This window comes from Felis catus, chromosome C2 (assembly GCF_018350175.1).
Source record: "Felis catus isolate Fca126 chromosome C2, F.catus_Fca126_mat1.0, whole genome shotgun sequence".
Taxonomy (NCBI): Eukaryota; Metazoa; Chordata; class Mammalia; order Carnivora; family Felidae; genus Felis; species Felis catus.
This window is the reverse complement of record NC_058376.1, coordinates 86,676,624-86,701,641: the sequence shown is the minus strand read 5'-3', so window position 1 is coordinate 86,701,641 and position 25,018 is coordinate 86,676,624. Positions and strand designations below refer to the sequence as shown.

General features: G+C 36.1%; 2 long non-coding RNA genes across 3 annotated transcripts in view; both read right to left on the bottom strand.

Annotated features, from left to right (window-relative positions):
* Nucleotides 1-86: 86 nt before the first annotated feature.
* LOC111562268 lies at nt 87-2,452 on the bottom strand. Its single transcript, XR_002745347.2, has 2 exons — nt 821-2,452; nt 87-543 (listed from the first exon to the last, which is right to left on the bottom strand). It is a non-coding gene; the product is annotated as an uncharacterized LOC111562268 (long non-coding RNA).
* Nucleotides 2,453-5,262: 2,810 nt separating this feature from the next.
* LOC123380011 overlaps nt 5,263-25,018 on the bottom strand; it is a 442,540-nt gene continuing 422,784 nt past the window's right edge. For both annotated transcript variants that reach the window (XR_006585224.1, XR_006585225.1), the window contains 2 exons: nt 8,596-8,652; nt 5,263-7,605 (listed from right to left, as the gene is read on the bottom strand). This is a non-coding gene — a long non-coding RNA (uncharacterized LOC123380011). The remainder of the gene's footprint in view (nt 7,606-8,595; nt 8,653-25,018) is intronic.

Here is a 25,018-nt window from a genome sequence, read left to right as displayed (position 1 = left end):
TCCCCAACTTGGGAAGTGAAAATATTCTAAAACTGATACATGATGATGGTTGCACTGCTCAGTAAATTTCTAAAAACATTCAATTGTACATTTGAAATAGGCGGATTTTATAATATGTAAAATACAATTCAATAAGGGTGTTAAAATATGTTTTTTGAGAATGACATGTAAAGAGCTTGGAAGTTGTCACTCCCATGCTTACAACAAGAAAAACACGAACAAGCTGAAAAGCAGTAACTTTTCTTAGATCCATCAAAGAACTGAAGTTACAGAGCAAATTGCCACACCCAAATCTAGAAAGACTGGTGAATATAGAGAACCACAGCTGAGATCAGTTTATCTGAGGCAGAAGGCACTGTAGACATAAATGGGTAGGAACACTCACATGATAATTTTGATGAATTTCTGGAGACTGAATATAGACTAGCTTGAGAGTTAGAAACTCCTAGGGCCCAGTCTTAGAGAGACCCCCACATGTTCATGGGTTTAACCTCTAGCAATCTCACCAGATTCTTGCCTTGAAGATGAGAGAAAATTTTCTTTCTGTGGGGAGAGAAAAAGTAACCATTTGAAATACTCCCAGAGCCCCTCTATAGGAAAAACCTACCCTTCAAGGGCAACTACACTATCAGAGTCTTATTTGACCTAAAGAGGGCACTCGGCCACATCAAGTCCCCTTTAGCCTTCCTATCACTGGTAAGGAGGAAAGGAGAAAAACAAAAGGTAAGAAGCACTACTGAAGCCCAGGGACTTATGCTCCCTAGAAAAATGAGATTTTTATCATAAGATTATAGAAAATGTTTCCTCCATAATTCCTTACCATCACATCAGCAGGACCTCAGTATGTCAGTAGATTACAGCTGAGACACCTGTAAGACAGACTCAATTTAAGAACTTAGTTAAGCACAAAGACAAGGGGAGTAAAAACAAACAAAACAAAGAAACACATGGAAACTAGAGGAAGCTGAAGCCTATGGCACCTACAGCTACAGCAAACATTAAACACAGCCTATCTCCTAGGAGAAATATTATCATACAACCTCACCAAAAATCACATTGCTTCTCGGCCTTTTGGCTAAGATCAAGTGTAAAAATCTCATTACCTGCTCCTATTACCTAATATATCATATCTGGCTTACACCAAAAATGTACCAGCTGTGTTAAAAAAAATACAAAAAAACATGTTCTGAAAAGAAAAGCAAACATCAGAAACTAACTCAGATATGGCACATATTTTGGAATTATTAGATAGGGAATTTTAAATAACTCTGATTAATGTATCAAAGAATCCAAGGAAAAAAGTAGATAACATATAAGAACAGATGAATAATGTAAGCAAAGATATGGAAAATCTAAAAAAGAATCAAAAGTAAATGCTAGAAAACAGACTATAAAAGAAATGAAAAATGCTTTTAATGGGCTCATTTCAAAGACTGGACACTGCTGAGGGAAGAATCTGTGAACTTGAAGACACATCAGCAGAAATTTCCCAAACTCAAATGCAAAGAGAAAAGATTAAAAAAAAAGATAATATCCAAGAACTGTGGGACAATTAGAAAAGGGATAACATAGATGTAATGGGAATACGGGAAAGAGAGGAAAGAAAGGAATGAAAGAAATGTTTGACTATAAATTTTTCAAAATTAATGACGGATACCAAACCATAGATTCAGAAAGCTCATAGAATATCAAATAAGAGTAATACCAAAAAATAATTACACTTATACATATCACATTCAAACTTCAGAAAAGCAAAAGCAAAGAGAAAATCTTGAAAGAAGCCAGATAAAAATAACATTTTACCTGTGAAGAACAAATATAAGAATGACATCAGACTTCTAGTGAAGAACCATGCAAATGTAACGGGAGTAGAGTGATATATTTAAGATTTTTAAAGGAAAACTACCAACATAAAAAAATTGTATAAAAAATTGTATTCAGTGAAATCATGATTCAAATAGGAAGGAGAAATAGATTTTCTCAGACAAACAAAAGCTGAGGGAGTCACCATTACACCTATACTACAAGGTTTGTTAAGAGTTCTTCAGAGAAAAACAAAATGATACAGGTCAGAAACTCAGATCTACATAAAGAAAGGAAGAATACCTGGGAAGAAATAAACGAAGGCAAAGAAAAATAGCTTGTTTTTCTAATTCTTTTCTATTATTGAAGTATAATTGACATACAACTCTCTAATTCTTAATTTATCTAATCAATTACTGTTTCTTCAAAGCAATCATAGCAACAATGTTCTGGGCGATTATAGCATATAGATAGGTGAAATGAATGACAACAGTGCTATAAGGGATGGGAGGGAAGAGTTGGAAATACCTTGTTATAAGGTACCTGCACTCTCTATGAAGTAGTATAGTGTTACTTGAAAGTAGAATTTAAAAAAAAAAGCAGAATTAGATTACTTGTAAATGTATATTGCAAACTCTAGGGCACCTCTAAAAATATTTAATGCAGTATTTAAAAAATAATTTAAAAAGTGGGGAGCACCTGGGTTGCCCAGTCGATTAAGCGTCTAACTTCAGCTTAGGTCATGATCTCGCGGTTCATGGGTTTGAGCCCCGCATTGGGCTCTATGCTGACAGCTCAGAGCCTGGAGCCTGCTTCAGATTCTGTGTCTCCCTCTCTGTGCCCCTCACTCACTCACCCTGTGTCTCTCTCTGTCTCTCAAAAATGAATGAACATTAATTTTTTTTTATTTATGCAACTGATATGCTAAAAGAGGATAGAAAATAGAATTAAAATGTTCAGCTAAAACCATAGAGGGCAGACAAACAGGAAAAGACAAGAAACAAACAAGAGTGGAAAAAAATAGAAAAGAGTTACAAACATGACAGATATTATTCCAACCATATCAATAACTACTTAAAATGTGAATATGCCAATTAAAAGACAAATTGTTAAAACAGATAAAAAATACACAACTATGGGGCGCCTGGGTGGCGCAGTCGGTTAAGCGTCCGACTTCAGCCAGGTCACGATCTCGCGGTCCGTGAGTTCGAGCCCCGCGTCGGGCTCTGGGCTGATGGCTCGGAGCCTGGAGCCTGTTTCCGATTCTGTGTCTCCCTCTCTCTCTGCCCCTCCCCCGTTCATGCTCTGTCTCTCTCTGTCCCAAAAATAAATAAACGTTGAAAAAAAAAATTAAAAAAAAAAAAATACACAACTATGTTTTCCACAGGAAGCTCGCTTTAGATAGAAACATGCAGATAGATTAAAAAGTAAAGGAATGGAGAAAGATATACCATGTTAACACTAACAAATGAAAATTGGAATAGTTATTTTCAGGCAAAGCAGACTTCAGAACAAGAAAAATCTTTATCTGATGATAAAGAGGGGTATTGAATAATGAACAAAGGGGTCAAATCTATAAGAAGAAATTAAAATCTTTAATGTGTATGCATCTAACAACACAGTATCAAAATACATGAGGCAAAACCCAATAGAATTGCAAGGAGAAACAGACAAAGCCACTATTGTAGTTGAAAACTTCAACACCCCTCTCTTAATAATTGACAGATCCTGCAGGCAGAAAAGGACTAAGAATACAATTAACTGAATAGTATCATCAATCAATTAGATCAAATTGGCATGTATAGAAGACTTCATACAACAGCAGACTACACATTCTTCTCAAACTCACAGAGATCATTCACCAAGATAAACTACATTCTGGATGATAAAACACATCTTAACACATTTAAGATAGTAGAAATCAAATAAAGAATAATCTCAGACAATAGTGCACAGAAAGACAGCTGAAAAATCCCATAACTAGACATTAAACAACACACTTCTAAATAACAAGCAGATGAAAGAAGTCACCAAAGAAATGTTAAAAATATTTCAAACTAAATATCAAAATTTGTGGGATACAGCAAAAACAATGTTTCCAGGGAAATTTATGGCATTGAATAATTATACTAAAAAAGAAGAAAGATCTAAAATCAATAATCTATTTCCACCTAAGGCAATTAGAGTAGGAAGAGCAGTTTAAGTGAAAGCAAGCAGAGGAGAAGAAAATGAGAAGAAATTAATGAATTCGAAAACCAGAAATCAAAGAAACCAAGAGCTGCTTCTTTGAAAAGATCAGCAAAAATGATAAACCTTAGTTAACCTAACCATGAAAAAAAAAGGAAAGGAGACACAAATAAGCATATAAAAAGGTACTCAACATCACATGCGATCAGTGAATTTTAAATTGAAACAGTAATGGGATACCAACTCTAATTCCAAAATAGTAACAACACCAAATGCTGGGAAGGATGCAGAACAACAGGAACTCTCATTCATTGTTGGTGAGAATGCAAAGTGGTATACAGGACTTGGGAAGATGGTTTGGCAGTTTGATATAAAGCTAAACATATGCATACTATATGATCAAACAATTGCACTTGTAAGTATTTACCCAAATAAATTGAACATTTATGTGCACACAAAACCCTACACATAAATATTTGTAGCAGCTTTATTTATAATTGCCCCAAACCAGAAACAACCAAGGTGTCCTTCAATAGGTGAATGGATAAATCTATACTGTGTTACATCCATACAATAGAATATAGTTTAGTGATAAAAATAAATGAACTATCAAGCTACAAAGCAACACAAGAATCTTAAATGCATATTACTAAGTGACAGAAGCCAAAATGGAAAACCTATATCTCTATGATCCCAATTACATGACAGTCTGGAAGTGTGGCTGAATGGATTAAGAAAAGAGAGAGAGAGAGAGGACTCAAATAAATCAGAAATGAAAGAAAAGATGTTAAAATCGATACCACAGAAATACAAAGGACAGTAAAAGACTACTAACGGGGTGCCTGGGTGGCTCAGTCAGTTAAGAATCTGATGTCGGCTCTGGTCATGATCTCACTGTTCATGGATTTGAGCCCCACTCCAGGCTCTCTGCTGTTAGTACAGAGCCTTTTTGGATCCTTTGTCCCCCTCTCTATCTGCCCCTCCCCCAATCACATGAGTGCTCTCTCTCTCTCTCTCAAAAATAAACATTAAAAAAAAAAGACCACGATGAACAATTGTATGCCAAAAAATTGGGCAGCCTAGAATAAATGGATAAATTCCTAGAAATATGTAACCTATGAGGTTGAATTATGAAGAAATAGAACATCTGAACAGACTGATTACTAGTAAGGAGATTGAATCAGTAATCAAAAACCTCTTAACAAACAAAAATCTAGGATGACATTGCTTCACTGGTGAATTCTATCATATACTCAAAGAAGAATTAATACCAATAATTTTCAAAATAGAAGAAAAAATAGAAGAGGAGAGAACTTTTTCAAACTCATTGAAAAAGCAATACCCTGATGCAAAACCAGACAAGGATGCCACAAAAAATATATATATACATGCCAATATATATGCCAATATCCCTGATGAATCTAGATGCGAAATTTCTCAGCAAAATAACAGTAAACAAATTCAACAATAAATTTAAAGAGTCATACACAATGATCAAGCGGGATTTATTCAAAGGATGCGATGTTGGCTCAACATGTGCAAATCAATCAATGTGATACATACCACATTAACAAAATGAAGGATAAAATCATATGATCATCTCAATAGATGCAGAAAAAGAATTTGACAAAATTCAACTTCCGTTTATGATAAAAACTCTCAACAAAGTGGGTTTAGTGGGAATATCAGTCAACATAATAAAGGACATATATGACAAGTCCACAGCTAACATTGTACTGACTGGTGAAAGGGTGAAAGTTTTTCCTCTAAGATGAAGAATAAGACAAGGATGCCCACTCTCTCCACTTCTACCCTGCAGAGTACTGAATAGGAGCCAGTGGATAAGTGCCCCAGATTCCTGTCCTTTGGCTGGAAAATTCTGGGAAGTATTTTGCAAATGTATCACAATCCCAGTAAAATTGAGATCCCAATGCTCCCAATAGTGACATTGACAAAACACTCTTATACTGACTTTTTCTCTTTCCTGTTTCACTGTCTCTACTCCCTCATTCCTGATTCTTAAGATCACCTCCTAAATAAACTACTTGAACTCTGGTTCTTACTTCTGACTCTGCTTTCAGGGACAATTAAACTAAATAACATTTGTTTCACTAAGATATCTTCAAGACACATGGCAATAGTTATGTTTCGTGGAATCATTATCCATAACAACCATATCACAGAAAATTCTTTAGGGACTTAGAAGCATGAATTAGGTCCACGTTCTAATACATTCAAGAAGAATATTTTTCAGGGTTTGTTCAATAAACGCTTCATGCAAAGCAGTACTTAAAAAACACTCATGTCCTGACCAGTTTTCTCCTTCTGTTGTGGGATTTATAAAGGCAAGAGGCATGAAAGAAAATCAGCAAAGCACTTTATGACAACCATATCGGTAAGCCAGAAACTCAAAGAAAGGTAATTATTAGAATCATCAGAAAGTGTTCTCAGTCCTGATGAAAGCTTTTCCTTGGGGAAGTTTTTGGTGGTAGTTATTCACACAAATTATTTCTCAGGAGCCCGCGGCAGATTGACTGGACTAATTTTCAATTAAACTGCAGTGCTACTAAAGTGGTGGAAAAGTGAAAGACATTTTTTAAAGAGAGCAGTTTCCTATCTAATAAATAACTGCCTGCCATAGTATGAAATTTAATAGTAGTTGTGGCATTGTACATCAAAAAGTAAATTGTAGTATACAAAGTTAACACATTCTCAATGTGGATGCTGCCAGCTTACTCTTTTCTAGAAGCATCAAGCAGTGGCAGATCATGAAAAACCACTACCTCAGCTGTTGATTCTGTATTATATTATGACCTACCTAAAGTAAGGCTATGCACCTTAGCAAGAATTATGAGTGAGGTCTTTGTTTTTTTCAAACTCGTGTGTACTAGCATGTTAGTGGTGGGAATTAATGTGAAATTTAATAACAAAATCATAGCCAAGGCATCTGCGAATATAACTGATGGACCTAGTATGTATTTTCATAGCTTATTTTGTTTGTATTCCTTTAGTGGAACCTAGTATATCATAATAATAATGTATTGATATTATTTAAAAGCTATAATTTCCTCGAAGGCAGACTGTGCTGTAATATTTTTTATTCTCTTAATGTTTGAATGAATGAATGAAACAACAGAATATGTTTCATCACATTTTTTATCATGCATGATAAACATCTGTTTTTGCTTGCCTGCTATCCCTTCCTTCTTCTGGTAATGCCACTTTGATTATCCTTTAGAAAATATCCTTTCTTTATTCCCAATTCACTTATTTTTGGGCATGGAGTGAAGTAGAAACATGACTTTAACTCCAACTCCAAGACTGGGAAAAACTGTATTTTCCCTTCTTTGGGAACAGTGATTCAAGGATAGGTATGTAAACAAAGTTGGTTTAATTAGAGTGAATCTTGGGACTTTTGCTGGATTCACTGGAAAAGTGGCACCTAGTCCAAAAATTAGTACTTATCTGCTCTGTTGTAGACTTCTCATCTACGAGAGCCAGTAAGTTCCCAGTTACTTGACCAGTCTGAGTTGAGTTTGTATCTTTGACTCCTGTTCCACTTTCTCCAAGATTTGGTAAATCTTCCAGATAAGATTCCAGTGGTGTCCTGTGATGCTGGAATAGTCAATGGGGATTAATTAGCCTTCGCCATATTTTCCCCAGAAGTTTGGTGTTTGTCAAATGGACTGATAAACAACTAAATAAATAAGGGGAGAGAGGAGAGAGAGAGGGAGAGGGAGAGGGAGAGGGAGAGGGAGAGAGAGAGAGAGAGAGAGAGAGAGAGAGAGAGAGGAGAACCTGCCCAAAATCCTGAAACCTAAACCATAAAAAACTGATCATGTAACCATATGTTCCTACATCTATCATTTCACATGGAGCTCTTAGAGGTTAGGTCATCTTCTTATGCTTAACATGGCACTGAAATACTAAGTCAGTTTCTTGAATTACTCGAGAGGTTTACATTACACGTGGCCCAGCATTCTTTAGGTCAACAAGCCAAGTTATGTATTCTCCTGTCTAGAAAATGGAAGGCTGACACTTTCCAGAACTTATCTCAACTCCATCTTAGATAAGAGCTTGGAGAAAATAGTAATTTTTGATGCTGAATTTCCTCATCCATAAAAGGAGAAGATTTATTTGTTATGGGTATAGCAAGGAACACAAGGCTGAATAAGACAGTCCTTTTAGTGTGAAAACACCAGTGGTGATTTCATTTTCATTACTTTATTAAGGAGTGTGAACAAAGAAAAAAATACTGAAGACCTTAATGAAAAAGCTTCAGGGCTTTGCCTCAAAATTGACTGGATATTCTAGGATACAATGACAATTAATGGTATTATGTTTCACTGTTTCTAGAGTGACTGAGGACATATAATAAAGTACTGACAGAGGGAATACAGGTCAGTTTTATTGCGACAAAGGATTTTGGGTCATTAAAGTCAATCAATCTTGTCTAGAGAAGTAATCGATAGAAGAGGCACAAGAAAAAGTTGGGAGATCTCTATTTTGGTCAGTAGTAGATTTAGAAAACATGTAATTTTAGGATTTAGAGCTATAAACAGGTGGCTTTTTTGGAATGTTCTCAAAACAGGGTTTGAATCTCACCCTTCTTCCAGTAACAGCCTCACTATGGAAATTGGGAAAGACATAAAACCTTGGTTTCTGTAAAGTGAAAATAAAAATAAATTTTCATCATATAGTTGTTAAAATAAATGAAATTATGATCATCATTACAGTTAACAATAACTATTATTTAGTACCTAATCGGCACACACAATATGCTAAGTGCCAGCCATATAATCTCATTTAGTTCTCAAGACACCCCAATGAAGCAGAGCTACTATTATTTACATTTTACAGATAGGGAAAATGGGGAGGAGGAGGGAGCTGCACAGAGAGTTCATGCATCTTGTTTAAGTTCCACATCTAGTAAGTGACAAAACAGGCTTTTCACTGAGACAATTTACTCCAGGATTTTACAAGGATTTTACAAGTGTCTCTATATTGCTTTTCTCCCAGAGCAGACAGTAACAACTTAATACATCAGAGTTGAAGCTGAATCATTCACATAAACTAAGAAAGATGACTGAAGATCACCCAAATAGGTATATAAGTAGACACGTAACTTGTCTCTGGCTCCATTTTCATAAATGTAGTGTTGATTCAAGGTCTTCATGCTTTGCTCTAGATCCAATGCCAAATCTGTTTTTTTCCCTTTATCTGTGTTGGCTTTTCTATTGACTCTCTGAAATGATAACTCCCTCATTTCTTTAGTTTTAGGCAGAATGGGGCAGAAATTTACACAGTAACATTTATTTAACAGTCTCCAAATTTCTTAAATTATGATGACTACAAAAGTTACCATTTTAAATCACCAGTTTACCGAAATTCTCTCTGCATCCAGCAAAAAGCCTGGACATTGGAGTATCCAAAATCTATAAAGAACTTATCAAACTCCACACCCAAAAAAACCCAAATAATCCAGTGAAGAAATGGGCAAAAGACGTGAATAGACACTTTTCCAAAGAAGACATCCAGATGGCAAACAGACACATGAAAAAATTCTCAATATCACTCATCATTGGGGTAATACAAATCAAAACCACAGTGAGATACCACTTCACATCAGTCAGAATGGCTAAAATTAACAACTCAGGCAACAACAGATATTGGCAAGGATGCAGAGGAAGAGGAACACTTTTGCACTGCTGGTGGGAATTCAAACTGGTGCAGCCACTCTGGAAAAGAGGAGGGAGGTTCCTCAAAAAATTAAAAATGGATTTACCCTATGACCCAGTAATTGCACTACTAGGTATCTATCCAAAGGATACAGGAGGCACATGCACCCCAATGTTTATAGCAGCACTATCAACCATAGCCAAAGTATGGAAAGAGCCCAAGTGTCCATCAACTGATGAATGGATAAAGAAGACATGGTATATGTATACAGTGGAATGTTATTCAGCCATCAAAAAGAATGAAATCTTGCCATTTGCAATGTGGATGGAACTAGAATGTACTATGCTAAGTGAAATAAGTCAGCTATAGAGAGACAAATATCAAATGATTTCACTCATATGGGAAATTTAAGATACAAAACAGATGAACATAAGGGAAGAGAAGCAAAAATAATATAAAAATAGAGAGGGAGACAAACCATAAGAGACTCTTAAATATAAAGAACAAGCTGAGGGTTACTGGAGGGGTATTAGGTGGGGGAATGGGCTAAATGGACAAGGGGCATTAAGGAGGACACTTGTTGGGATAAGCACTGGGTATTATAAGTAAGTGATGAATTACTAAATTCTATTCCTGAAGTCATTATTACACCATATGTTAACTTGTATTAAAAAAAAAAAAAAAGCCTGGACATTGGATACTGACTCCATGCTTGCATAGACTATGACTCACCCAATGCCTTTTCCTGTTAAATGGATATTAAAAAAGATGGCCTACATCTGCAGTTTCAGAACCTCTTGAGATCCTAAAGTCATTAAAGTACTAAAGATAAGATTAACAAGGGAGAGATGTCTTACCAGAGAGTAAACATATTACAAAGGAATAATACTTGCATCACAAGGCATAGAGTAGACACAGATCAATGGAACAGAATACAAAGCCCAGAAATAGACACAAATAAATTAAACAGTTTAGTAGACTGTAAAGGTGCTCAAATCCATAGATTAATTATTCAGAAATTTCTTTCTAGCTATGACATAAAACTCAAAATCCATAAATTAAAAGCTTGATAAATTCACTTTCGTATATAAGATGACCATAAACAAAGACAAAAGGCAAGTGATACAATAGGAAGATATTTGCAGCTTAGCTTGCAAAAAGAGGGCTAGTTTTCCTGAAATAATGAAGCATTTCTACAAATGAATAAGAAAAAGACTATTAAACCAATTGAAAAAATAATAGACAAAGAATATGGATCAGTGGTTCACAGAAAAGGAGATAAAAATAGTACTTAATCATACAAAAATGCTTATCTTCATTTATAATATAAGAATTTCTTTTATTACACTGGTTATGACAGTTTCTTCAACTGCCAAAGATCAAAAGCTTAACACACTGTGATGGTGAGAATGTGAGGAAACCAATACTCTTATACATTGATGATAGGAATATAAATTTTCCTATGGAGGATGATTTGGCAATACCCATCAGAATTTCTAAAACTATAACCTTTAATCCAGTAACTCCACTTCTAGGAATTTATCCTATGTGTGGGGGAATTGACATTTATTTATGTACTGATATGAAGTGATCTCCAGTATATATTAAGTGAAAAAAGCAAGAGGCAAAACAGGATATATGGATATACTATCATGCATAAAATATATTTGGAAAAATACACGAGAGCTGAATCTAGGGAAAAGAACTGAACGGCTGAAGCACACAGATGGGAAGGAGGTTTTTCACTATTTACCATTTTTATATTTTGTATTTTTAACCATGGGAAGATGTTACCTTTTCACTAAATGACTAAATAAAATTTATTAAATAAATATATTATTTAATACATTAACATAAAATTTCTGAAATAACTACTAATACATCATATAGATAGAAACATTTTAAAATAAATTTTGTAGCTATATACAAGTAATGAAGCATGTTAGGGCAAGTACTGAAATAAAAATTATAGGACAGGTATATTTTTCAGCAGGGTTATTTTGTAAGTACAGGGCCTAAGATTCCCCTCTTTAATTCCTATTTACAAAGCTAGAAAGAGAAAGCATACAAAGGAGAAATTTTTAGGAGCCTTGGAAAGCAAAGCTAAGTATCAACCATCTACCAGGCATTTGGAGACATGTTTATAAGGTAAAACACTGATAAGATGAGGGGAAAGGGATGGGAGACCCATGGTGTCATTCCAGGTAACTAAGTAGAAACAAGCCCACTTACATGACACATTTATAATGAGAGGCAAAGGTTTTGTGACCTGCATTAAGATACAAAGACAGTCTGAGGAACTCTAGAGTATCCCTTTGGCTTCCCCTCATGTTTACAGATTGGCTGCAGTAAGAGTATACTGACTACTTGGAAAGGGCCCAACCTGGATCCAGACACAATCTATCACCTAGCAGAGATCCAGTTTGGTAGAGGGTTTTCCTTAGAGATCCTATCCACGATGTTTTATAGATCTGAAGCTACCACTAAAGACCATGGCTTTGTTTTCTTCTTTTTTTCCCAGATAGTTTGACCTCAAAATGCTCTGATGTCAATATTTATATATTTTTTAAATTTTATGCCATTTATTTGAAACTAAAGTCCTCTCTGTAATTTCTGAAAGGTTTAACTCTTATTTAAGACTATATGAGCACAGTGGACAGACACAAAACTTCCTATTTATGGAATAGTAAGCAAGGAAAATCACAGGACTTTTGAAAAAAAAATTCTGCAGCTCCATGTATTACTGAGCATTTGGAGCAGTTGGCTCCCTCTGCAATAATGAATTTACTAAAAGGAGCATGTGTGGTCATTTGTCCATCTGCTGTCAGCTTCATTTCTGCACCATCATGTCTTGCTGTATATTGGAGGAAGATCAAAGTCTGAAAACTACATTTCAAAGACTCCCTTGCCAGTGTAGTTCTTCTGGTCAGGTTCTATCAATGGGAAGACTGCAGGAGACTAGACTGACAGGCAAGAGGAAACGAAGAAGCCATTTTTCCTCCTATTTTAGGATTTTAGTAGCTCCTCTGGCAGTGACAGCTGTACAGAGTGAATGCAGGCTCATGGGTTCTTCTCAGACAATTCAGTCCAGCAGCAGTGGCAGAAGGGAGTGCTTTATCATCCCCATCAGCATAGTGCTAAGGTATTCTGGTTCCAACAGCAACAGTGACAGAAGTCTTCTCAGTTACTGCAGCATTAGTGCAAAGGTGAGTTCCACGCTTCGTGTAGTGGTGGTAATAGCAGTGGCTCCAATGTCAGTTGCAGGTGCTCCAGTGGCCTTAGTGATAAAATTATTGTGGACACTGCATACCACCACTTTCCTTTTGTCCTTCAGCCCACATGGGTGGTAGTTTCTTGCTGTTACTGATATCTTTACCTCTGTATTTCTTTAGACCTCCCACCCCTTTTGTAACCAATGTTCTAGATTACATTTCCACCAATTGAAAAAGCTAGCATGGCTTCTTTTCCTTCCTGACTTATACAAAGAAGAAGAATTTTCAGTAGATTCATGATTTATGGTCTCAAGAAGATTTAAGATTTAAGAGAATGTTCCTTTTTGAAATCAGACTGAGATGTCATAGAAAAGGAACCATGTAAGATAAAGAAGTGCTAAATGAAAATGAAAAATAATATTGTGATATTTTAAACCATCATAAAGACCCAGTAGAAAAGCAAGATAGGGCACCAACTCACTATTTTCAAAATTGATAAATAAAGGTAGAGGATCAATCATTTATTCTTCTTTTTGGGGATGAACACTATTTTAGGGCACCAAATAGCTGGTGAAGGAAAATTCTTCTTTAAGAAAAGAATCACAGCTAATAAATTCAGGATAAATGACAGAATTAGAAAATAACTATTTTGCAATACCTAATGAACTAATGAATGTAGGTTACAATCAACAGTGTCTGCTAAAACCATTAGGTGAATGATTAATGGAAAATTATAATGAATGGATCTGAACTGACACCACCTGAGCCCTGTAATTAATCTTAATGTCACCAAATGTAAACCAAACACATATTATGTGTCACATGATGTAAAGCAATAGAAATTACACAGTACTACCTATAAAATATCCCTGAAAAAAGGACTTGATTTAACTAAGCCTGCAGATATAAGTACTAGCTTTAAGAAATTAAAAAAAAAGGGAAACAGAATCCCGTATGCTAATTTACACTGCAAAAATACATAAGCCAAATCCAGAATGTAAGAAATTCTAGTTTTCCCCCAAAATAAATGATATTAAAAAGGGGGGGGTGAGTACAAGGATGCCCATTAAAAGAGACTTAATAGAAAAATCTACCAGTTGCCAAATGGTCCTATATCAAGTGTTAAAAAGACGATTTTTGAGACAGTTGGGGAAAATTAAACATAAACAAGGAATTAGATATTAAAGAACTATCGTTAATTGTGTTGGGTGTCATAATATTATTTTGTGTGTGTGTGTATGTTCTTTAAGAATAATCTTTCTATTAAGGTATCAAGTTTTTACGGGAGAAATGATACAATTCTGTGGATTTGCTTTAAAATGCTCTAGCACTTTCCATAAAAGAACAAAAAAGGAAAAAGAAAAAAAAACATGAAACAGAGTGGACTGGTTATAACTGGCTAAGTGATGGGTACATGGGGACTCATTACACTATTTTTGCATGAAATTATTTTAGTAAATAGTTTAAAATAATTTTCTTTATAAAATACTTTTAAAACCAAGAGGCCTATGTTCATTTGTTCTTAATTTTCAGTTAACAGCTAATTTCCATATTTTATAAAATATTTATGAGCATAACAAATTTGGGGACTTCTTATTCCAATTGGTTTGAGTTCAAGTTTAAGCTGAGAAACCCTGCTCCAAATACACTTCATGATAAATCATTCATACAGAGAACATTTAAAAGACATAAGTGCTCTAAAGTAAGATAAACACCTAGATGGACCAGAAGGGAACATAACATAAGATTGAAGCTGTAGGTCTTTGGGGGTTTGGATTGTTTATAGGAATATAAAGACAAATATTTGTTTATCAACCTGTTACTTTTATAAGATGATGTGTTTCTCGAAGACGGCACTGTATTTCTTCATCTTAATATGCCTAGAAAAGTGCTTGGAACATATTAGGCAATAATTGAGTAAATCACGAACAAGCAAAAACCTTTAGGAAAAGAAAGCAAAAACCTTCTGGAAAAGACGAGAAGTATGCTTGATCAGAAGAAAAATGTAAGTTTGAATTTGCTCAGGCACTAACTGGACATGTATTATTACTCTTCTATTATAGAAGACCAGTGAAAAAGAAGTTCTCTATGGGGTTAAGAGTTCCTACATGATTTTTTTCTTTCCATCAGAAGAAGATAGATGGAAAGATTGTGACCATGATTGACTTCTCTGAAGCAAAGTACTGCCAGGTCATGTATCCCTTCCCAAAAGAAGTACTGTACATCTGCAACGAGAATGGGGAAGGGGTAGATCTCTACTAAAGCCTCTTTGTTTAGAAATCCTGTTTGCTTACTGTTGTGATACACATATATACACATGTTGATGTGCAAATAAATCAGACAGAAACTCATCCTGTATATCACAAACAAAATAAAAATAATTTATTATTGAATAGCATGTGGACACATGATTTCTGCCCCATTTAAAGGTATAAAAGAGGTCAACCACTCCTTCCCACTCCTCAGCCACTTTTCCTGTAACTGTCCTATAGTTTTTCTTATAGGGACTTGCCTGGACATTGCTGGCAAATTTCTGTGCTCACCCCTTTTACCACACAAGTTATATCACCTCCAGGGGTCAGGACTGTTTGGACTATCAAAGAAGGCTTTGGAGGTCTGCAATAATTATAGAAAATATCTAGAGATTTCTTGCATTATATGTGATATAAAGAGAATGAAATTCTTTTTATTTAATTTTCAATACAAAGGGTCAAATTATGGTCTAGCCAGAGAGGACAGATAGCCTAGTAATGAAAGGTCCTACAAAACCACCTCAAAATGAAATGCTAGACTGCCTAAATATTACAAATCTGAGTAAAATTCAGACTTCACACATCATATAAGTGGTCATTTGCTGGGTAATGTGCAGGAAAGGTCATTACTCCTAAGAGGAAACCTTTCAACTTATGTTGAGAGAAGAATCATGACTTTTTCTATTTATTGCTAGATGCTAATTAATGAAAAATACTAACATGCACATTTATAATGTTTAATTTTTTTATGTTTAATAAATGTTTTAAATAAATTAATTATGTTTATAATGTTTAATTTTTTAAACTTTTTATTTATTTTTGAGACAGAGAGAGACAGAGCATGAGCAGGGCAGGGGCAGAGAGAGAGGGAGACACAGAATCCGAAGCAGGCTCCAAGCTCTGAGCTGTCAGCATAGAGCCCTATGCGGGGCTCTAATTGAGATCATGACCTGAGCCAAAGTCGGATGCTTAACCGACAGAGCCACTTAGATGCCCCAAATTTATGGTGTTTTATAAAATGGAAAAATTCTTAGATAGAAAGCTAAATTCTTGTGCCAATTCTGACCAGCCAGCAATGTAATCTTGGGAAAGTCACCTGACTCCTCGAGCTTTAGATTTCTTTATAAAATGAGGGGGCTTGAGTCAAGGCTCAATTAGGTGGTCTCTAAAGTTCCTATAAGCTCTGCCATGTGAATTTAGGCTCTGTAACATATGTGTGTACATTATATAAAGCACAGAGACATGCAGAGAAGTCAATGAGTAATAATACTGAGAATTTTTGGCACCATTATTGTAAAAGATGATACAGCAAGAAGGAGAGACAAAGAGAAAAGTAAATAGCATTTTTGCTTTTTATTTTCACTGAAGTTCATAAAATGGTCCAATTTAAAAGCTGTGGAAGATAGAAAATGAATTAAAATTGTAGGTACTAAGTGCATAACGAAACACTTAAGTCTTCTAAATATAAAATACAAAGTAGCTAGTTTTAAATGAAAGTCATTTCATGAGCATGAACTTTTCAGAACAAAAATAACCACTCTACAACCTATATCTTTTTTTTTTTGCAATCAACTGCCACTCTTTCTTTATAGAGGATATATGATGGCTGCCAAAATTAATTATAATGGTGTGTGTGTGTGTGTGTGTGTGTGTGTGTGTATTCTTAATCTCCCTGCTACATTTCAGCAGTCAGGAACACAAACCCCACAAATCTGGATGCTATCGTCAATAAGTGGTAGTTAGGAATTGCTATCAGAATTCCTAGAGTCTGTAGATATTATCATGAGATATGAATAAATGATACCCATTTATAACCTGCCAGCTCCTTTTGGCACTTCATAATTTTATCTTCAAAGTCTAGTGACATGGTTAACAATTTTCTATCCATGCAAAGTTGTGCACTGAAGTGGGAGCAGCCGTGGCAACAAGTGAGAGATAGTGACTGACATGGCATGCAATTACTTTAGGTATCAAGACTTTGGCATGTTGTTTATGGGAAATTCTATCTCATTAGAAAAGCATTAAGGGATGTGTTGGTGGGATTGCACCAATGTAACTGATGACCTAAAGGCAACAGGACATTTTAAAATTGCTATTTGAAAATTTGTTTTATGATAGATGGAGAGTCATAGAAAATTAACATATTGTACCATAACTTTAAAAAATTTAGGAATAATAATAGGCAGTACCGTGTGGTGTTGAGGATGCTGGGCTGAATCAGATGAACTTTTATGCTTATTGTGCTTTCCTACTACTGGCTGAATGAGCTTGTGCAAACCATGTTACCTCTCCTAGCTTTGTTTTTCTCATCTGTAAGTTGATTGGCTCTACCTACCTCATGGGGCTGCATATGTAAGATATTAGATATGAATGCACTTTTGCCTATGGTGAAGAAGTTAACTAATATAAAGGATTCTTCTTCATTACTATAAAAATGTTATTGCTAGACCTATTACTACAACCATAGAAGGGTTTAGAAAAGTCAAATTCCCTTTTTCTAGTATCTGTTCATGAAATATGGACTCCTCTAGCTTTGTCACCAGTCACAATTCCCCTGGATTCTATATACAATCTGAAATTGTTAATTTCATGTGTCACCTTGACTGAGTCACAGATGCCCAGATATTTGGTTAAACATTATTTCTGCATATATCTGTGAGGGTGTTTCTGGAAGAGATTAGCATTTGAATCTGCAGACTGAGTAAAGTAAATTGCCCTCCCCAATGTGGATAGGCATCATCTATCTCACTGAGGACTAAACAGAACAAACAGAACGAACAGAACAAACTGTTGGAAGGGGAAAATTCCCTCTCTGCCTGACTGATTGAGTTGGGAGCAACATCAGTTTCTTCCCACCTTTAGATCACTGGTGCTCCTGGTTCACAGGACTTCATACTCTGACTGGAATTTATACAATTGGCTTTCCAGTTCTCAGGCCTTCAGATCTGGACTAGAACTTGCACCAATGATTCTTCTTGTTTTTGGAATTTCAGACTCAGAGTGCAACCATACCACCAGCTTTCCTGGGTCTGTAGGTTCTAGATGTCAGATAATGGGACTTCTCAGCTTCTATGACTTTTTTTTTCTGAATAACCCTGACTACTATGCAATTCGTTTTTCAAATATTTATGAGGGAATGGCTTACCTGTACTGTAGCTCTTGTTAAAAGTATTTGATTAAAAAAATGTATTTGGCTAATTTAGGGATCAGCTTTATCTAACTCCTCATAATAACTTTCATCTCAAAGACTAAAGAAATGTGTGTTCTGGTTGTTTGGTCTAATGTGCATCTGAAATTTTATGTATTTGAAACTGACATCAAATCCTCATCTCCCAGACATGTTCTGCCTGTCCCATCAGAATCATACTTGTCCAGGGTACCTAGGTGGCTCAGTGTGTTAAGCGTCTGACTGGCTCAGGTCATGATCTCAGGGTTTGTGAGTTTGAGCCACACATCAGGCTCTGTGCTGACAGCTCAGAGCCTGGAGCCTCCTTCACATTCTGTGTCTCCCTCTCTCTCTGCCCCTTCCCTGCTCACACTCTGTCTCTGTCTCTCAAAAATAAGTAAACGTTGAAACAAAACTTTTTTTTAAAGAATCACATTTTTCCTTATTGAAATCATTTCTAGAGACTGCTTCCTCACCGCTTCCATTCACTCTATGAACAATGCTACAACCAAACTAAGAAATATGAGAGCTGCTATTTATTGGCCTTTTACCTATGAGAAATTTACATCTTTTATCTCATTTAATCCTCAAAGCCATCCAACAATATCATTTCCTCATTTTACAGATGAGGAAACTCTGGCTCATAATGGGTGATTGACTTACTCAAAGAAACATAGTAAACAGTAGAACAAAGCCACCCAACAGAAAAGTCTGTGTGGGATCAGCTACCAGGCATATCTTTTGCTCCCATATCCCCTTTCTTTCTTTCCTCAGTTGCATATTTTTTGTCCATCTAAGTTACTTAGACACAAAACAACTCATTACAGCCTGGGTGTAATATATTTTCTTCTGATATTTTATGCAAGAGTTTCAAAACATCCCAGACATGCATGATGACCATGTTTTTGCCTGTCAGCAATCTTTTTTTCTTTTGAAAGGATTCTATCAAATATGATAAGGTTGATATGTTCTGTAAATCCCTACTGACTCTTTTAATGCAATCATAACTTCCTGGGGCTGGTTCCTAGGGACAAAGCTTTATAGTGCATAACTTTTCAGTGAAAGATTTACTATGTGATGGAATTAATAGGTGCAGTGCATTTCACAGCTTTTCCACCTCAAATGGCATTTCTTAGTCAGCACAGTAGGTTTCCCATATGTATTGCCACAAATAGTAATTCTTCCTCAGAGTTCAGGAAGATTTTTGGAAACAAGTATTTCCAAATTAACTCTTATTCACAGTTTCCACTCAGCATAAACTAGCCTAACTTGATGAGTGTCTTTGACATGTTGAGGAATAATTAAATTTAATTTTCACGTACAAAATAGAAATACAAAAACATTTTTGCAGCCCTGCAGTGGCTGACACTATACTATTGCTTTTGTGTCCTCAAAAGGGAAGGGAAATGGAATTCTAAGAGAATAGTGCATTCCACAAAGTTCTAGGAGAAAAAATTCTAGAATAATACAATCTCTGCTGATATGGCAGCTTTTATATTAGCTCTTAGCAATGAAAGTGGGAATGTACTTGATGGAATTTTTTTCTTTTGAAAAGGTAGAAATATAATTTGACCTATTTATTATCAAAATGTTCTTCAAAAATTCACTAATTTTTAAAGGATAGACCTGAGAGGGAAGCCATAGAATCATATATTCCAAATTGTCAGCAAGCTACTGGGATGGAATGGGCAATATCCGATTATTGGATTCTTTAATATAATTAATAACACTAAAACAATAGCTCCATGTATTTAGAATCCTTTACAAATCAAGGCCCATGCTAAACTGCTTCTAAACTTCCCAATAATGCTTGGAGACATCTTGTTGTTATATATACATTTGAGGAATTCGAGCCTCAGAGTGGTGAAGCAATTTTCCTGATGTTACACAGATAGTACATGATTAAGCTGGGATTTGGCTCTGGAGTATGGATATCTCCAAAACTTATGATCTTTCTAATACAATATATCATAATTAAAAGCACAGTTTCAAAAAGCAGACTTGGACTTCCAAACTCTGGCACTGCCACTTATTGGCTGTGTAAACTCAACTTACTTAACATATTTGAGGCTCAGAAACCTCATGTATAAATAATAATAATAACAACATTAATGATAAAACATTTAGTTGGGCTAAATGTGGGGATTAAATGAGATAATATACAGAGAATGCTTTTTACTCTCTGCCTGGCCCATACATAGCACTTGATGAGTGTTAGCTATTTATTTTTGTGCTCTCCTACCAGGTAGGCCCTCTTTATAGATGTTAAGGCATAGATAGAGAGTTGGGGAATCAATAGGGCTATTTCCTTTACACATAGTTGAATTAGTTTGGGGTCAATAAAAAGATATATTGATAACCTAAAAGAAAGTAAAATGTGCTTTGGCCCACAAACTAAAACTGTATTGCCAATGATATTCAATTTGAACATAAGCAATAATTATGGAAGGGTGTTATTTATTCATTCATTCATTCATTCATTCATCCAACAGATTTGACTCCTTTTAAAAAAAATATTTATTTATTTTGAGAGAGAGAGAGAGAGAGAGAATGAGTGGGGAGGGGCAGAGAGAGAGAAGGAGAGAGAAAATCCCAAGCAGGGTCCACACTGTCAGCACAGAGCCTAATGCAGGGTTCTATCTTGGGAGCTGTGAAATCATGACCTGAGCTTATATCAAGAGTTGGATGCTTAACTGACTGAGCCATCTAAGAGCCCCCAGATTCAACTCTTTCATTTGCTTTTTTTCTCCTCTAGAGTATGAAAGTATGTGTCAAATTCACCTCTGGGTGGCAGACAGCCTGGGAGGCTCAATCTGTTGTGTCCAGACTCTTGGTTTCAGCTCAGGTCATGAGCTCGTGATTTGCGAGTTTGAACTGCGTGTCGGGCTCTGCACTGACAGAGTGGAACCTGCTTGGGATCCTCTCTCTTCCTCTCTCTGCCCCTCCCCGGCTCTCTCTCTCTCTCTCTCATTCTCTCTCTCTCAAAATAAATAAATAAAATAAAATAAATCACCTCTGGGCAAGAGTTGGCCCTCTCTGAAAATTCCAATCTGTGTCAGAGCCATGAGGAAAGAGATGAATTTTATAAAACTTGAGGCAGCTTGCCTTCTTTAAACTTATAACTTGTATTCTGCTCTTTTATCTTAAAGATGTTTTTAAAGTGAGGTAGCTTCTGAAAAGAAAGCAGAGTGTCCTTATTGTCTAACTAATTTGGTTCTCTTTATTCAGGGTTCTCTTTAGTCTCTATTTTTTTCTGATTGTTTGAGTGGAGACACTAAAGGTAGAAGGAAAATGACTCTGAGGGACATGATGCCAAAACTCGAAAGTCCCTGCTCACATCTGCTTCCCTGAAACAGCTTTGCTCTTATACACAACTGTATAAATTATGCTGATTTGAAAGAAACAAAACACCTTTTGTGCTTGTCTTACTCTGAGTTTTCATCCATGCCAGAACTCTTTCTCTGTAAGAATAATAGCGAAGATTTGCTTTCAAAACTGTGCTCAGAGCTGGAAGTGGAGGTTGGGAAGAAAGAAGAAATTTGATTCTGTGGTGTATTTTTTTTTAAATCATGTAGTAGGCTGAGATTCCCCCTGGTGAGATAAAAAATAAAATAAGGCCAGATGGTAGGATTGTTTATGGGTTCTGAAGTAAAAGTATTAAGTCATTAAAATTTGGAGGCTTCTCTCATTTATTCCAGCTTCTTCTTCTCATTAAATCCCTGTTTTATGTAGTTGGATGTATAGGGAGAAGACATCTAGGTGCCTGATGTGAATGCTTTCTTCCACTGGGCTTCAGAGCATTTCTTTGCTTCTCTCAGGTCTCCAGCCTGGAATGAATATAAAGGAGTATGCTTTCCTAATAGAAGTCTAGAAAGGTGCATGGCAATCCCTGTACTGGAGATAGAAGAAAGTTATCTACCCTAACTTTTAAGGCACTTAAAATCTGAATAAACTTTGAATCATTTCTTGACACAGGCTTTTCTGAGGGCTCCTTAGAGAAGAATTTATTCTCATTGATGAATATAGGAGGGAGGTTTTCCAGAATAATGAATCATGAATGGACATGCTTTAAGTTGATTTTAAACCTCTTGGCTGGTATTACCTGTAAAATGGGAAAGATGACATGGTTTTGCTGGCAGAGTTTTCAAGAATGAAATCAGTAAGTTCACTCATACTGTTGGACGTGATCCCGCTATTTCATGTAACTTTGGTCATGTAAATATCCTCAGAAGTAAGTAAATTGCTTGCGTTAAAATGTTGTAAGCCACAGGTTGCATTTTTTTGAGTAATAATATTTCCTTGTTGAGCCCATATTTATCCTTATGTGGTGGTTAAGTCTACAGGGTTAGGGATCAGACTGATTGGGTTTGAATTTTGGGTTAAATCTTAACTCTACAACTCATTAACCAAGTGAACTTGGATAATTACTCAACACCGTTAAGCTACTGTTTGTTCACTCATCTGTAAAATGAGGATATTAATAAGTTGTATCTCACAATTGACTTAGGAAGCTAAATAGAGTAATGTATATACATATTTTTGCATTTTCTGGGCCACAGCTCCTGGCTCCTATTAAACAGAACTACTCATCTTAACTAAATGATATCTAACCTTTACTGTTCCTGATAAGGAGTCATTGGTAGGAAAATTTACCAAAACAGATGAGTAGCCTGAAAAAAGGACATGGACAACTGAGCATCTCCTTGAGGCACTCAATGACCACATGCTTTTTATGTATGATGAGAAAAGGAGTGTCTGTCTTAGGCTGGTGGGTGTGGTATGGTGTGGTATGGCTGCTGATGGTGGGACTACCATGTTAAGCTCACGGGACTCCAACCTAAGTAAGCAGAGCTTGTTGAAGGTTTGTCAAAAATTTGGATCAGGAAAGATTGTGGGAGATTTTCATTGCTTTGGATTAATCCTTTCCTAGGACTTTCTCATTCTTGATCAGTGCTATGGGGACAACCAGGGAGAAAAGGAGAAAAGAACAGGAAATAGAAGTCCTCAAAAGCCCTAGGGAGAATCTCCTCTTTTGAAGTGAGGAAAGAGTATGGATAGACCCTGCAATGCACAGTATTACTGGAGTCTTCATTCAGGCCTTTCTTGATTCTGAACTACATATTGTGAGCTTTCAGAACCTCTGTATTTCAGGGGTGCCTGGGTGGCTCAGTCAATTAAGCATCCAATCCTGATTTCAGCTCAGGTCATGATCTTACAGTTTGTGGGATTGAGTCCCTATGTCGGGCTCTATGTTGACAGTACGGAGCCTGCTTGAGATTCTCTCTCTCCCTCCTTTACTTGTGCTCTCTCTCTCAAAATAAATAAATATTAAAAAAAAAAGAAACTCTGGGGTGCCTGGGTGGGTCAGTCGATTGAGCATCCGACTTCAGCTCAGGTCATGATCTCACAGCTGGTGAGTTGGAGTCCCGTGTTGGTTGGCCTCTGTGCTGACAGCTCAGAGCCTGGAACCTGCTTTGGATTCTGTGTCTCCCTCTCTCTCTGCCCCTAACCCACTCGCATTCTGTCTCTGTCTCTCTCAAAAATAAATAAACATGAAAAAAAATTTTTTTAAAAAAGAAACTCTGAATTTCAAAACCTCTGAGTCTATGTTTCCCTATTTAAAAATTTTTCTTCTAACAATACACAAGTGTTTGCATTCCATATATTCTAAAAATAAAATACATGAATACATTCTTGGGAAAAATATCATGTGTGGGGGGAAAAAGACTCCCTTTATTACCACTCAGAAACAAATTAGATATGGCTTTTTTGGGTAATTTTATCGTAATTTTTAAAATTTTTAAAAAATGTTTTATTTTTTTTGAGAGAGAGAGAGAGTCAGCATATGAGCAGGGGAGGGGTAGAGAGAAAAGGAGACACAGAATCTGAAGCAAGCTCCAGGCTAAGGACAGTTAACTGACTGAGCCACCCATATGCCCCAATTTTATTGTAATTTTTATTGTAAAATTATAAAAATGAGCTCATACTATAGGTATTTTTCTACATTTTTTTTCTTTTTACTCACTAAATCTATGAGACTTCCATGATAGTATTTATACATCTAACTTGTCATAGACTCTGGGTCTGGAGCTCTTTCTTATCCACCAAGACAGCAGGTGCAGAATTAAAATGCAAGAGAGGCTAATGTTCAGGAGGAGACAAGAGTAATGGTCCTTGGTCTATTCTTATTAGGATCAGAAGGTCTACAAGTGTGATGGACATGCAGAAAGAGACAATGAAACCGTGAATATAACTTATGTGTGTGAGAGAAAGGGGGTTTCGAAGATATGCAGTGTTAGGGGTTTGGGTCAATACAAAACAAAATCCTAGTGCTGGGCAGATGGCTATTTACAGCAGGCACCAGACACCTTCTATTTATCTTAACTTGCCTAAGGGATAAGAGAGATAGAACATGCTACCTTAGGGTCAACAAGGCACCTTTCTTTTGCTAATTAGCTCAGCTCTGGGCAACTTCACCCTGCTGGCAGTCTATATCCCTATTTACCTATTTACCTATCCTGGTCCTTCCCTCCTGTGAAAGCAGCTTTCTGTTATTGTACTATGTTGGAGCACTTCCGCCTTTATTATCAAATCTTGGATGTTTTCATCCTGTGGCTTCTTATTTCTCTATGCCTTTGTTCTATACTGGGGCTGGGGGTGCTTTTGCCCTGTTTACCCAATCTTGGATGCTTTCATCCTAAACCTTGTTAACCCATTGG